Source organism: Mauremys mutica, chromosome 4 (assembly GCF_020497125.1).
Source record: "Mauremys mutica isolate MM-2020 ecotype Southern chromosome 4, ASM2049712v1, whole genome shotgun sequence".
NCBI lineage: Eukaryota > Metazoa > Chordata > Testudines > Geoemydidae > Mauremys > Mauremys mutica.
Window position 1 is genome coordinate 102,802,171 of NC_059075.1, and position 14,706 is coordinate 102,816,876.

At 37.8% G+C, this 14,706-nt stretch overlaps 1 protein-coding gene across 2 annotated transcripts in view; it reads right to left on the minus strand.

Annotated features, from left to right (window-relative positions):
• Positions 1-14,706, minus strand: part of SOX6 (SRY-box transcription factor 6) — a 385,937-nt gene that overhangs the window by 264,521 nt on the left and 106,710 nt on the right. The gene's annotated exons all lie outside the window — the stretch shown is intronic.

Below are 14,706 nucleotides of genomic sequence, written 5' to 3' on the forward strand. Positions count from 1 at the left end.
CACTGTGCTCCATCTTCAAGGACTGGGTGTCCAGCTGGTGGATTTGCAAAGTTGCAACACCTCTTAGCCCCAAAATCCCCTCTGAGCAGCCATCCACACAGTCTCTCTCTACACATATATTGGGTTTGCTTTTATTGTTAAACATCAGTATAACAGTTAAATACATAACTGGGTTCAAAAAAGAGTTAGATAAGCTCATGAAGGATAGGTCCATCAATGGCTATTAGCCAAGATGGTCAGGGATGCAATTCTATCTTCTAGTTGTCCCAAAACCTCTGACTGCCAGAAGCTGGAACTGGATGACAGGGAACAGATCACTCAATAAACTGCCCTGTTCGGTATATTCCCTCTGAAGCATCTGGCACTGGCCACTGTCAGAATATAGGATACTGGGCTAGATGAACCATTAGTCTGACCCTGTCTGGCCATTCTTATGTTCTTAACAGCAACAAAAAGCAAAGCATAAATTTCAGCCTAAACCCACTACCAGAGCTTGGCTTTTTCCCTGCAAGGCTTCTCAGTCAGTCCTAATTCTTTCTGACCCAAAGCCCACTGAAGTCCTTAGGAGTCTTTCCATTACCTTCAATGAGTTTTGCACCAGGCCTTCAGAGAAGGAAGCTAACTTTAATTATACCTCTAAGATGGAGATAATAGACTCACCTGATCTATAGAGTACGCAGAAATAATTTAGAGTTCTAGCATCTAACACCCTGTCCCACCCTGATGGCATACATGGAATGAGTCCCACACAGATGTTCCCTGGGAAGCAAAGGTTGAAGCCTATATATGCTAATTTCTCCAAATCCTACCACCACTGAACGGCATGCTGAGCTGAACCACAATGTTTACACTTTGCCCATAAACCTAGATGCCCACAAAGGGGGAGGGGCAGAATTTGCTCCTGAGAAAATGTATACATTTACTGGGTAGAGAAAAAGTGATAACCTGTGAGCAGGAAAATTGGGTTGGTTCAAGTAGTAATAAACCACTTTAGGAGAAAATCCTCAGAGGAATAAAAAACTGTGTTCCCAAGATTCGATGGCTCTGGAATCTCCAGCACTGGGATCAACATGAGGCTACCCCATTCGCAGTTCCAAAACTAAACTGGCACTTTAAGACACCCCACCAAAGATGAGTTCCCAAAACTCATTTTCCTCCGAAATTAGCAACTGGAAACAGAATAGCTGAGGAGTCAACAGGAAAACTGCACAAGCTGAAAGATATTCAAGGGATTAAATGGGCAAATGGAGACTGAAGGCCAGTCCAGTGTAAATACCTTATCTAATAATAGCAGAACTATGTTAGAAAAATCTAAATGGCCATGCATTTGGGACAAAAATTTCTGAAAGACCCTAGCAGTAAGAAAGATTACAAAGTTCAAAAGGAAAAGGCTAAAAAAGATATTTTTATAGCTATTCCACTAGCGTATCCTGTGTATCTGCAACTGACTGCATTGTGTGCATTCCAATTATAAAAATAAGCTGATCTCAAGTAAAAAAGTGAACTAGACAGTGGGAGAAACAGTGGGGCAAGGATGGCCTTTTAAGGACATTTTCACTGGGACGATGACCCACCTGTGAGATCCGCTATTTCAAAGGGAGTTCCTACTACAGTAATGATTTATTACTTGCTCAGCCAAGAAGCAAGTTCCTGAAGGACTGACTGCCTTTTCATTTTTTTCTCCTCAATGTCTCAATCAGTTTTAATAAGAGCATAATGAGCTTTTAGTAGAAATTCGGGAGGTAAGTGTGTAGAAGGCCACTGTTCCTCCCCCCATAAGGGGAAAAGGGGAAAATAGTTCCCTTGAAGGTACAGAGAGTTCTGTAGGGAAGGAGATCCTACCCTTGTCTGGCTAGCTAGCTTGATCTTCCTGGTGTCAGAATCAACTTAAATGTTGCCCATTGGACAGGTCTAGCAGAGCAGAGCAGAGCAGATCCATAGCGCTGATGAGAATTCCTAGTTCAGTTCAATTTCTGTCAATACTTCTGAGATTAACTTATGATAGGAGGATGGACAAAAGAATGCGAGAAGCTGGAAATGGGCGACGGGATGAATCGCTTGATGATTACCGGTTCTGTTCATTCCCTCTGAAGCATCTGGCATTGGCCACTGTTGGAAGACAGGATACTGGGCTATATGGACCTTTGGTCGGACCCAATATGGCCGTTCTTATGTGAGTATTAACTGAAGATATTCAGATATAGTCTGATGACCAAATACAGGCAGTATTCAAGCTGCTCAGGAAACTAGTCAATTGATACAACCATAAACACTCAATTTTTTTTTAAAATGGTTCTTTTACCATAAATTAGATTTTTCTGACTAAGCTGGAAATCATATCTTTAACTCTCTTTGAAAGTTGCATTTTCCAAAGTATAACATTCTAACTGATTTCAGTGAATAAGGATTTCAAGGTTGGGTAAAAAGACAAAATAGTGGAAAAAAGCTAAATAGCAAACTTGCCGTCTATGCAGAAAAGGTGGATTATATACAGAGTACACTTTAGCAACCAAAAAATGATGAAAATCTGGTAGAATTAGCCTACAACATTATTAAATCTGCATTAATGTTAATTCAATTCCAAATCAAGAAATAGGAAAAGAATATTAAAATTTATAAATACAAAAATATTATTTCCTCTTGCTAAGAATCATATTTCACTTCTAATGGGAATAGAGAGTTGAAAAAAACCCACAGATGTAAAATGGTGACTGTGATTCAGACTACTCCTGGTAAAAATATCATTTACTACAAATAATATAGCAAAGTCCACTTTTTCTTTTCACTTTAACCTAAGCTGAGATCTGGTAGAGAATGCTCACTAGGCTTTTAATAAAATCCTCCCACTCACATATTATTACTAGTTAATAATAAAGGAATTATACATGCTTATAGAAGCAGTGCAGAATTTTTCTGATCCTGAAACACGGCCTGTTCATTATCTAAAAATCACCCAAAAAAGGTGACATTTCAGGACAAACTCTTAATATCAGGTTAAATAAAATTGGCAGATGGCTTATGATAAAAAAGTACATGATAAATCGTAATGCCCTAAGAAAGACTTTGTATTTAAAACAGTTTTCCCCTGGGTTTTTTCCCCCCAGTTTTATGTATGTTTTTAAGTTATCAATTGCAGGGTTGACAGTATTTGAAACTTAATTGTCATGCAACCTAGAAAGACAGAGATCCAGCCAGGACAACTGAAATTCAACTACTTACAGCCCAGTGGGGACACCCATTAACCTGTGCTTAAAAATGCTGGGTTTTAATAGACAAAGTAGATATTGAGCCATGATCCTGCTCCCACTATTGTCAATGACAAAAGTCCCACTGCCTGCTATACACCTCTTATTTTTGCCTGGTTGGAAAAGGCATATCTGCTGTGGCCTGTGCTCATACAACGGCATCTTGGTCCACAAAATTTTCAAAGAAATTTTTCACTTTAGTTGAAATTTCCAAGTTTTTTATTTTTTAAAAATTAAAATACATTTTTGGTGAACATTTTTGGTTTTCAAAAACCAAATGTTTTTTTGTTTCAGTTTTTCATTAAAAGGTTGAAAGCGTTTTGTGGGAAAAATAAAAAAAATAAAAAAATTCAAAATTTCCAGCAAAAAATAACAGGTGTTTTACCAGCTGTACTGCAACACAGTCAGTCCAATCATAGTAGAAAAATATTTAAAATATATATTTATTATATAAAATATTAATTTCCTTGCCAGGCCATGGCACATGCAAATAAGGATAGAAAATGGCCCCAAAATGTCTTACATTAGATAAACAATTCACCCTAGCCTGGGCAAAGCACCCTTATACCAGATAAAATATCCATCTATGGTCATAGAACCTGAATCCCTAAATTGACATTGATGAAGTCCAGGAAAATAAAACAATTGTACAGAAGAAACTATCAATTCATGAATGCTACAATCACTACATATTGAACAATCAAGGAAAGGGTGGTTGGTACACAAAAATCAAACCTTCAGTAAGCCCATAGACTGCTGCCCTAATGCACAGGAAGACTGATGAGGAAGCATCATTTGTGTTGTTGGTACAGCATAGTACAGGCTTTCTTGTGTGAATCCTTGGCCCTTGTTATACCTGGCCGTAACCTCCATTAGCTAATCAAAGGGCATAATGGAGAAATATGTGGCACTTTTACAGGTCTTCTCAGTCTGGGAAGGATAAACAGTGATTGGCCTCTTGGGTGGGTCTTTTTGGAGCTCCTGTGAATGGCCCAAGCAAGAGAAGTTCTGTCAAAGGCAGAAACAATGTCGGAACAGCAGTATGTGTTATGTATTCTGTACTCCATACTGGTCCTTTTAAAATCCTTACACTAGGGTAATATGTACAAATGTTTTGGCATGAATTTTACACTGAGCATCTGAGGCATATATGGCAAAAATCTCCACAAAACTTATTTGAAATTAGTACATTTCAAATTTAAATAGTTAACTCTAAAAATAAAATTAAAATTAAATAAATAAAAGCAGTTAGACCAACATCTTAGATCAATCATCTGCTACATTTCATATTTTAAAATCATTGTCATTCTGAGTTATGGCACGTAAGTAGAAAAAATCTTAAGCCCTATAACATTTTTTATTTTATTTGTGAAAAGATGGATTTGATAAGAATTTAATAACTACAATTTTCTCAGTATTGAAAAAAAAACCTCATTTTTTTGTGTGTCAGATTCTAGCACACTTACTTTTGTTAAGTTGTCTGTTATTCTGTTAGTAGTCCCATTGGTTTCAACAGGACTAGTCATGGATAAAGTACTATTCCACATGTATGAAAGTATCAGAAACTGGCCCAACATCCCTGACCTCAGTGTCTAAAGACAGTTTTACAAAGCAACTAAAGTGACACTTCTGAAGCTCTTTCATTTCTAAAACAGAATACACACACGAAATGACAGTTCCATCTCTGAAAGATTGTAGGGCAGAACATAAAGAAAAGAATGTAATTGACACCATGCAACATACGGTATGTTGATATATCTTACCTTTAACATTAAAAAAAAAAAGACCCTCCTCTTACGCTCACTGATTTTCATAGACACCATCAGGTGTACTCAGTCTTCCGTACAAACACATCTCCCATTAATACTAACAGAACCCTACATTCCTATTTTAAACATTAGGAAGGAAAAATAGAAGCCACATCCTGGATTCTGCAGCCTCACAGTGAAATGGATCCTGCAAACTTGGGGTGAAATATTCCAGCTTCATCTGCTGAAGGCCCAAACCACACTGGAATTATTGTAATTCTGCCCTGTTGTTGAGGTGGAAAGCAAAGGGTTACATCTTGGGACTCTGCAGCCTGGTGCATCCCACAGAACCAGACACCATGGTAGTTCTCTATTAGGGACTATGGTGAAGGCTTTGAGTGGGCCAGCAGTTTGATGAAGTGCATGAATCCACTGGTCACAAACCCTAAGCAGGAAAAATGCAGAAGCCTGTGGTCACTGATAGAGGACCACTCCCGACCTTTATTCTAGTTCTTGTATTTTGTACAAGGGACACATATTTTACCCTCTATAAGAGGAGCGGCCATACTTATTTACCCTCTGAGCCGCATGCAACAATATTCAGAAGTTTGAGAGCCGCAGGACATGCACAACCTGCCCGACAGGGCAGCACCTGCCAGGGCACAGGGCTTCTGCTCCAATGCCCCTCCGTGGAGATAAAGTCCTTAGACTCTCCACTCCCTGTAGGGCAAAAGCCCCCAGTCCCACCACCCCAACACAGGGCAGAAGCCCAGTCCTACCACACTGATGTAGGGCAGAAGCACCAAGCTTCCCCCCCGTCCAGTCTGGTAGCTAGAGAATGAGGGGCACATGAGGAGCTCCACAAGCCGCACTTTAACTGTAAGAGAGACGCATTCAGCTCGCGAGCCACAGTTTGGCCATGCCTGCCCTATAAAGATGGGAGAAGGAGCAATATTGTGGACAAAAATAATAGGCAGAAGACTCCAGAAAATTAGGGGAAAGTGTTAGTTTATAATGTAAGAGTGTAACTTTAATTACAAATGTTCAAACTTTGATTGTAGGCTGCTGACTGTCAATCATATCTTGTTCAATAGCCAACAAGAAAACACAAACTGTTTCCACTAGAGTTCAACAAAAACACTAAGATGAATGGCCAGAAAAAAGTGGAAAACAAATACTAATAACATAAAATGTGTTCGTTGCATTCCTTTATTTCCATGTGGCTGAGGCTTTTCTGTTATAAAGGGATATTTATCAATCTGTGCATTGAATGGGACACATGTAAACACCCCAGGAAAGTTGGATATCCAGAGTGGTTTTTATTCCAAGTACTAGCAGCATGCTGGTACTTTGAGCCAGATTGGAGTTAACATATAATGAAAACAAATGTTAACAAAATCATTTCCAATCACAATATTAAAGGTTTCCTTTTTTAAGGGCTCTAATGAAACAGAATTAAGTGAAATGAAATGTCTATATGATCATTTCTAATTTCCATCTGATTATAAAAAAAGTTTTATTAGGAAAGATTTGTAATTTATATTTAAGGCTTGAGAATGACTTGCCAGGAGCTATTGAGGTAACATCATTTGTAAAGCCTAGACAATTTATGCTAAGTGAAAAGACAAAAGGTAACAAGTGGGCTAAAATCTGAAGCCTTTTCCTCTGCATTTACTCGAGTAAAACACCCATTACTCATTCAGATCTGCCTGATTAAGGACTGAACACGAATTGAGAACTTGGATTTAGCCCTTTACCAATTTCTAAAAAGTCAATAATATAAAATAAAACAAAATTCACCGTGTATCCTATTCTAACACAAAAAATAATGGGCTAAAGTAACAAAAAAGAAATTTAGTTTAGATAAAAGGTGTAAAAGTTGTGCTGGATAAGACTCAGTCTAGTGAGTTATATATGGCACAACGAATGGAACTATTCAAGGCAATATTAGATATGTATGTGGAAGGAAGAATACAGGGTCTTTCCTGCTTGATTTAAAATTTAATTGGCCAACCAGAGCAGTCCCTTCCAACTAGAGATAAGCAAAACTGGAGAAAACCAAAACCTCCATATAATATGAAGGAGCAAAGGCAGAGAGATAAAAATTACCAGTTTGACAGGCATTCTGCTCACATCCCAAAACAGAGAGAGGTTTCAATATAGTCAAACACAGTGAACGATCATTGAGGTGGGGCAATAAACCCGTCGTCAGATAATATCCTGCCCATGTTTTGATGCATAAGGGTTGAGTGCTATAGTATTCTCTTGATCTTCTGAATCCAGTATTATCATCTGATTGGATTTTAGGTTTGGCAATACAGAACCAACACCTTTCAGCCATGTTGTGGCCTGGCCTTAAACTTCAGTTAAATCTGCCCTTAATAAGAAAAAGTTAATGGAGGGAAATGCTACTCGCTATTAGATAAGGCATGTTGCAGGGTATATTAGTTTGTCACAAGTATACAGTCCTTCACTAGTATCTATTAAGTTATATTGTGCTCTTGTTGGTTTAAAATGTTTATTTATACTCTGTGTGGCACTGAGAAGTGGAGTGCCATATATAAGCAGTGTACTCTAATGAAATATCTATAGAATGAGACAGAGTTCAATCATTGTCTGATCTGAAATTGAGGAGGCCTTAAGATCAGTCTGAATACTTTTTGGCGTATACAGACAGACACTTAAATATTTGCACTCTATGTAATTTGAAGCAGTCAAGTAAAACAAAGGTTGTGTGGTTTGGGAATAATAGATTACCTGGTATACACTGAACCTGCTCACAACTGGCTTTTTTACAGGTCCAATTTAATGCTAACTGTACTGTAAATTTCAGAATAAAAACATATTTTAGCAATATTAAATACACATACAGGCCCCTCTTTGTACACTGTGACATGTCACATGCGACATGCTTTGTGTGTGTCTTTTAGTGTTTGCAGTGGAACGTGTGCAAAAAGCTAGCCTGATGCATAAAATACTTGTATTTCTTTAAGGTAAACACTGCTGAAACATTTGGGACATTGAAATAAAAACAAGACATTTATGAGACATAAAGGTATCACATAAAACTGTTGTGAATTAGAAGAACACTGGCTGAATCCCAGAACAGATAATCCTTATAAACATGCAGGAATGTTGTAAACTGTATGTGAACAATCTTATGTTCATATGATACAGTACCTTAGGAGATTCATATTACACTGACTGCTGTCTAAGTCCCAGTCACAGGATTTTCACGGCCTCAAAGATTAAAATAAATACATGTATCTTTCCTGCCTCCATGAAGACATTTTATGTACACAGTTTTATTATACTGAACAAAGATACCAAAGACTGATTTTTCTTGAGCTGTCAAAGTACAAAAGAAATGCAGAAAGTCCTTGCACAGATGTAGTACAGTGCTGAATTTTATCTTTTGGCAGGTGCTCAATATGCAGCCCACATAATCACATGTTAATGACTGGAGTGTGTTAATCAGCACGCATACCTGATTCCTTCTTGCCCAAGGAAAAAAAATCAAACAACTTATAGCATGTTAATGCTTCTACTTTTGAAAAATACATTGTAAATATACAGAACTGGGGGAGAGAGGGAATTTTTCAAACACTGCTTTATAAAGAGATGAAATGGTCAAATAAAGGGTCTATAGATTTGGACTGACCAAGATAAAAACTAGGAGTCCTCTGTGAGGTATTCAGGTGGTGATTAACTCAGTTTTAACAATATTCTTCCAAGAACATAGGGAAAACAGTTAAAGTAACCACCTAAGTTTTAAAAATTTTTTACACAGCATCAAGAATAAAAATAATACAATAACTAGTGAACCAAAATAGTAATTATCTGATTCCCCCTAAACAAAGTTAATCACCTGTTTAGTTATCCTTACAAAACACGTTATCCTCCACTTTATTGAGGGAACAATTTTGTTTTGTTACTTTTAATTTAAAAGATAAACAATGTTCTACTCATGATTCTAATATAACCAAGGCCCCAATCCTGTAAATATTTGGACATGTGCTTAACTTTATGTACACAAATAGTTCTACTGAAGTCAAGTTAAGAACATGCCTAATTGTTTGCAGATCACAGACCAACATAAAAATAAAGGGGTCCAGAGCCACAATTAGCTTTTTAAAAAAATACTATCTATCTTTTTTGCATTATAGTTGCCCATACAGATGCATATAATAATAGAGAAATAGAATGAAGCATGTAATTTTCCTTTTAGCACTTGTTATTTTCAACCAAGACTTTGCATCTGTGTAATCGAGTGTAAAGTGTTTATCTATCTGGACATTTATTCCATACTCATCACCTGGCACCCTACAAAGAATATTATCATTGTGGATTTGCAGTTGATGCTCATATAGATGTGCACATGCAAAGAACAGTTTATCTGAGCAATTCAGCTACTGAGAACTCTTGCGGACACTGAATTGGAGGTTCATTTTATACCTGCATCGAGCTACCAAGTCAATTAAAAATGCGGGTATTTTAAAATAAATTATAACTTTAACTTTGAGAATTTGAAGCCATGAACTTATATAACAACACAATTCCAAACAACCATGACAAAGCTTAATAAGTCTGAAAATTATTGAATTATCTCTTCTGAAAAACCAGAGCTAATGTACATTTCTTTTAAAGTTAAAAACTGCTTTTATACTAAGAGAAGTCTAGTATCGTTTGTTTCTGGTTATCAGCAATGAGCCATTAAGGCCTACATAGTTCCACCAACTTCTGTTATCTTTCTGACATTAATAGTTTTTCTGAGGCTATAGAAAGTTAAACTGGATAATTGTTGGCTTAAAAAAACTATGTAAAAGATAACAAATAACAAAGATAACAAACACAATATCAGGTCTATTCTCTTTTGTGCGCAACATTCCCATCAACATTGATGAGAGTCGTGCACAGACACAGCAAGAGCTGCAGACCTATGAGCTTGCTTAACATGAAATCTGCAACAGATATATAATCTTGATGTTATTACTATGTAAAATATATAACAGTTCTCTCATTTGACATATAACCCAATGAAATCAATACCCGTTCCAAACGCAATCACCTCTATTTGATATTATAAAATGTAGGGGATAAAATAGCACCCCATGGATGTAATAAGCTTGTAATGCCATAATGTGTTTGCCTTCCCATGCACAAAGTGCCTGTGTCCCAGATAACACTATCCTTTGGACTATATTCTGTGCTGTGGCAGGAGGCACAGCACAGACAGTGTAGATGAGGGGGAAAAGAGGTCTTTAAGCAACTTTGTATCTTATTAATCATAGAATATCAGGGTTGGAAAGGACCTTCGGTTATCTAGTCCAACCCTCTGCTCAAAGCAGGACCAATCCCCAGACAGATTTTTGCCCCTGATACCTAAATGGCCCCCTCAGGGATTGAACTCATAACTGCTGGGTTTAGTAGGCCAATGCTCAAACCACTGAGCTATCATTCTCTCTCAGATTCTGTCTGCTCCAGAGGCCAATACAGCTCCCTGCATAAAACATAGTAGCCCCAGTAGCTGGTCTCCCCATGACTTCCTATGGGCTACCCATACATCTTAGCACAGCTGTAGTGCAAAATGCTATGGCACTCCCCACCCCCTGCTCCTGACACATCTTGTCTCAGTCCCTCCCCTGCCATGCCTCCTTCAGCAGGTGCTGCAAGGAGTGGGGCGAGAGGAGCTCCTGTGAAGGGAGAATTCTCCCCAGGGCCATTACTGCTCCTTTACAGACCATATACATCACTAGAGTGTCATATAGGCATCAGAATCTGGCCCTTTGTTCTCCTCCCACATGTATTTAGCAGAGAAGATCCTGCAACATGAAGTCAGACTCCAGAATTAATTCAGTTAAAGGTGTGTGAATTTAGAATCCCACTGCAGGCCCAACTCTAATACTTAGAATCATGGGAACATACCATACAATTTGTCATAGTGGATCAGACCATTTGTTCATCTAGTCTTGTGGCCTGTCACTGACACTGCCTATACCTGATACTTCAGATTAAGGATAAAAGGGAATTGTTTCCTGGCCCCTGCAGTGAATGAAGTGTGAATCATGATTACCACTTTTTTAACATGGCTAACTACCAGTACAAATATTATTGGTCATAAAATTATCCAGCTACTTTTTAAATCTAGCTACAATATTGAACACTATGGTCTTCCTCTGACTCCTCCCCATCCTATATCACCAACTGTTCCTAATCAGTTTCCACAAGGAAATCATTTTTCAATGCAATTTACAAGCTTTATATGTGTCGCTTGCTAATCCCTCCCACATGGGAGAATTCAGTGTGACTTCTGTACCTTCAAGCCTGCACAATTTTTGTAATTTTTCCCCATTCCCTAAGTTTGAGGCAGTTAGGGGCAGGGGGCTGTTAGGGTTTTTTTTTTCCCCAGAAAGGGAGAATTTAGCCCTTCACATAGGAACAATGTTTTTTGCTAGCAGATTTATCAACATAAATAAATATCCACATCTCCAGCCATTTTTATTTTAAGTTAAAGTTAGAAATATAGTGAGAATGTCTCCAGCTCTGCAATGGCACATTGCAGGACCAAATCCTTCTATAGTTCAATTCCCCCTCACCTCCCTCTGTAAAATCAAATGGGTGGGTATACGATACTTGTAGTGTAAGACATTACAGGTCTGACGTTACAGTTGTTACACATTGCTGAATCCGTCGAATGAAAAGGGAGCACAAAGGGAATCTCCAAATGCAGCTGCTATTTTTCATTTGTTAAATCCTTTTATTACACCATATAAGTACACAGCTGGGAAATACTATAGAGTGGGAGTTAAAACAAAATATTTTGGCTTCCAGACATTCAGAATACACAAAGGACTCAGTGGAAAGCAATGCCTGATATCAAAAGGGAGTGAAAGTTTGAAAACATTTCTAGCCCGCATGGGTTTGGTTTTTTTTTTTTAAATGATCATGCAAAATGTTGTTTAAAAGGTATCTATATTACAGAAAGTGTTGCATTCAATAAATACTGGAAACAACTTCTTCAATATTTTCTTAGACAAATTTTCATATTGCAATATCTATTTTTCACCAAAGAGCCATATAGCCCTCATCTCTGCACAGGGCTGCATACTGAATACTGCATATACCAAAATTCCCACTGATCTTTGGGAGTCTTGAGAGTACAAAGAAGGTAAGGTTGCATATTTAATTAGATAACACACTAAAAGCCAAATTCTTACTTTATATATATGGATGCACTACCCATTGAATTTACCACCCTGTAAACAGACAAAGCATGTTAATGGTGCATTTTAACCCCAGAACCACTGTTTTTTTTCAGAGTAAGAGGGTGTAAGTAGGTGCCTTTCCCAACCTGCTTTACAACATAGCCAACACTCTGAAGTAAAAAACTGACTATCTTTCATGGAGTCCAGTTTTATTAACAAAGAAATTAGCAGCATGCAGCTCAAGCAATTTCCCCAGGTTTAGCAGCTTCTACAGTTCCTATCTCATAACTGCTCAGCACATCCCCATCCTTTCTCTAGAGAGTTACTCAATCCTGACATAAGGAGCTGGAGTAAACAGCCACCTATATCGGTTAGTTATTAGAACTCTCTTAACCTTTTCCCAGCAAGATCAGCAACTGCTAGTAAGTTGGGTGTTTCAAGCAAACAGAGACAACTAACAGGAGTAAACGAGATTTGCACATAAGGACCCAGGGCAGAATTTAGCTCGTTGTCAAAAATACTAAATAAGTTGTTCTGAGTGACAGCCTCACATTGTAAAAATTATTTTTTTTAAAATGAAGATTTTTCACAACTTCTATGTTACAATCATCAAAGTAATGTTCCCTAAGCTATCTCTAGTTCCACAGTAGATCAGCTGGAGCATCATTGTTGTGTTTGTTTTAAATTCAACTGACCTGATCTAAAGCCTTAGAACTTCAATTTTCACTTCTGGCCAAACCACTTAAGTTATACCTAGTCTTTCTTAGGCAAGAGTTCCCACTGATTCAGCTGAGCTGTGCTGATTAAAGATTGCTGGATTTGACCCAAGGGAGTTGTGGGACCAACTAATGATTTTCAGGAACTTTATCAAACTGTATGATGTAGTATTTTCGGAAACAAGGGAGGAAAACCAGAATGCCAAGTCACTCAAGCAAAGTTCATGCACCTGTTTCTGAAATATGATAGGCAGGAGAGCGACTTGTGGCTGTTCAGTCTCCTCAGAGGTACAGCAAATGTTGGCATGAAAGTGTATCATTCCAAAAGAGAGAAAATGGAAATTACATTTTGCCATTATAAATGTAAAATCATTTTAAATTACTGTGCATGAGCACGTTGTTTGATTTTGACTGAGGTACTAATATATTTCTCAGCACACAGCCTGAGTATATTGCCTGTGCCTTGTGGGATTCCAGGAAGGTTGAGAATTCCTTCCTCCCAGATGACAGAGTCACTCCATGACTGCTACTGCTGCCCTGAGGCTTCGACTCCCATTGCACATATGTCCCACTCTGGAATGGGTGGGAATGGCTCATAAGAACATAAGAACGGCCATACTGGGTCACACCAAAGGTCCATCTAGCCCAGTATCCGGTCTTCTGATAGTGGCCAATGCCAGGTGCCCCAGAGAGAATGAACAGAACAAGTAATCATCAAGTGATCCATCCCCTGACACCCATTCCCAGCTTCTGGCTCAGACTCATCTTTTTTTCAACATATCTGATCAACCCAGCTGTGTCTCAGTTTCCCTGTCTATAAAATGTAACTAACTGAGAATTTCTGTGATATGTTAATTATTGAATGTCTTGAGCACATATGCAATTAAAATGAGGCTCTATTCCAATATCTAGGAATTTTCTATAACACCATTACCTGGATAATTATATATAGATATATGTGCTCTATGACCATTCTGGTCTATCTTTACAAACAACAGAAAATATCACACATAATTTCAGTTAAAATCAAGGGGACTTTTGTCTGTTTTGCAACTGAAGCATCAAACTCTTAGTGACTTTTTAAACCTTAATCTTGCAATGAGTTATACACAGACTCAATTTGTGGCTTATTGCTTAGGCATCATTTTCCTGCTCTATTTATATAATCTGAGTCATCCCAATTAATTTAATAAGTGTTATTAATACTACAGAAATACTTAGCATATATTTAGTGCCTTCATTCCCAGCATCAAACATATGAATGATTTAAGTCTCCCAATATCTGTACAGGATAAATCATTATCATTATGTTTCTAACCTAACCATGAAATAAATGTATTATTATTGATGAGTTTTTAAATGTATTATGATGATGGTAGTACTTAGTTTTCAAACTTAATGAAAAAAATAATTCTTTATAGATCTGACAAAATCACAAGAGCAAAGAAAAGGCAGGCCTTTCACTTTAGCTTATTTGTGTGAATTTAGTGCTTGTGAAAGGTGCTGGTTTGAAAACCAGAGTTCTCCATCCACAGAACAGATACAGTCAGAAGCAAATATCCAGTCCACACACCTTGATTCTGCTCAGCATGGGCAAATACACAGGTAAGAAGTTCATTGAATCTCCATGTGCATTCCGTTTTTGGCAGTTCTGTTGAGACTCCCAGTTAGTTTCAATCATAATGGTGTTTTTGTCACATGAATGTCTGTTCAATGGGACAGACAACTCCAAATTCATCTCATATAAACCACTGAACAAATATCAGGCAGTGACAACTTTCGGCCACTGCTA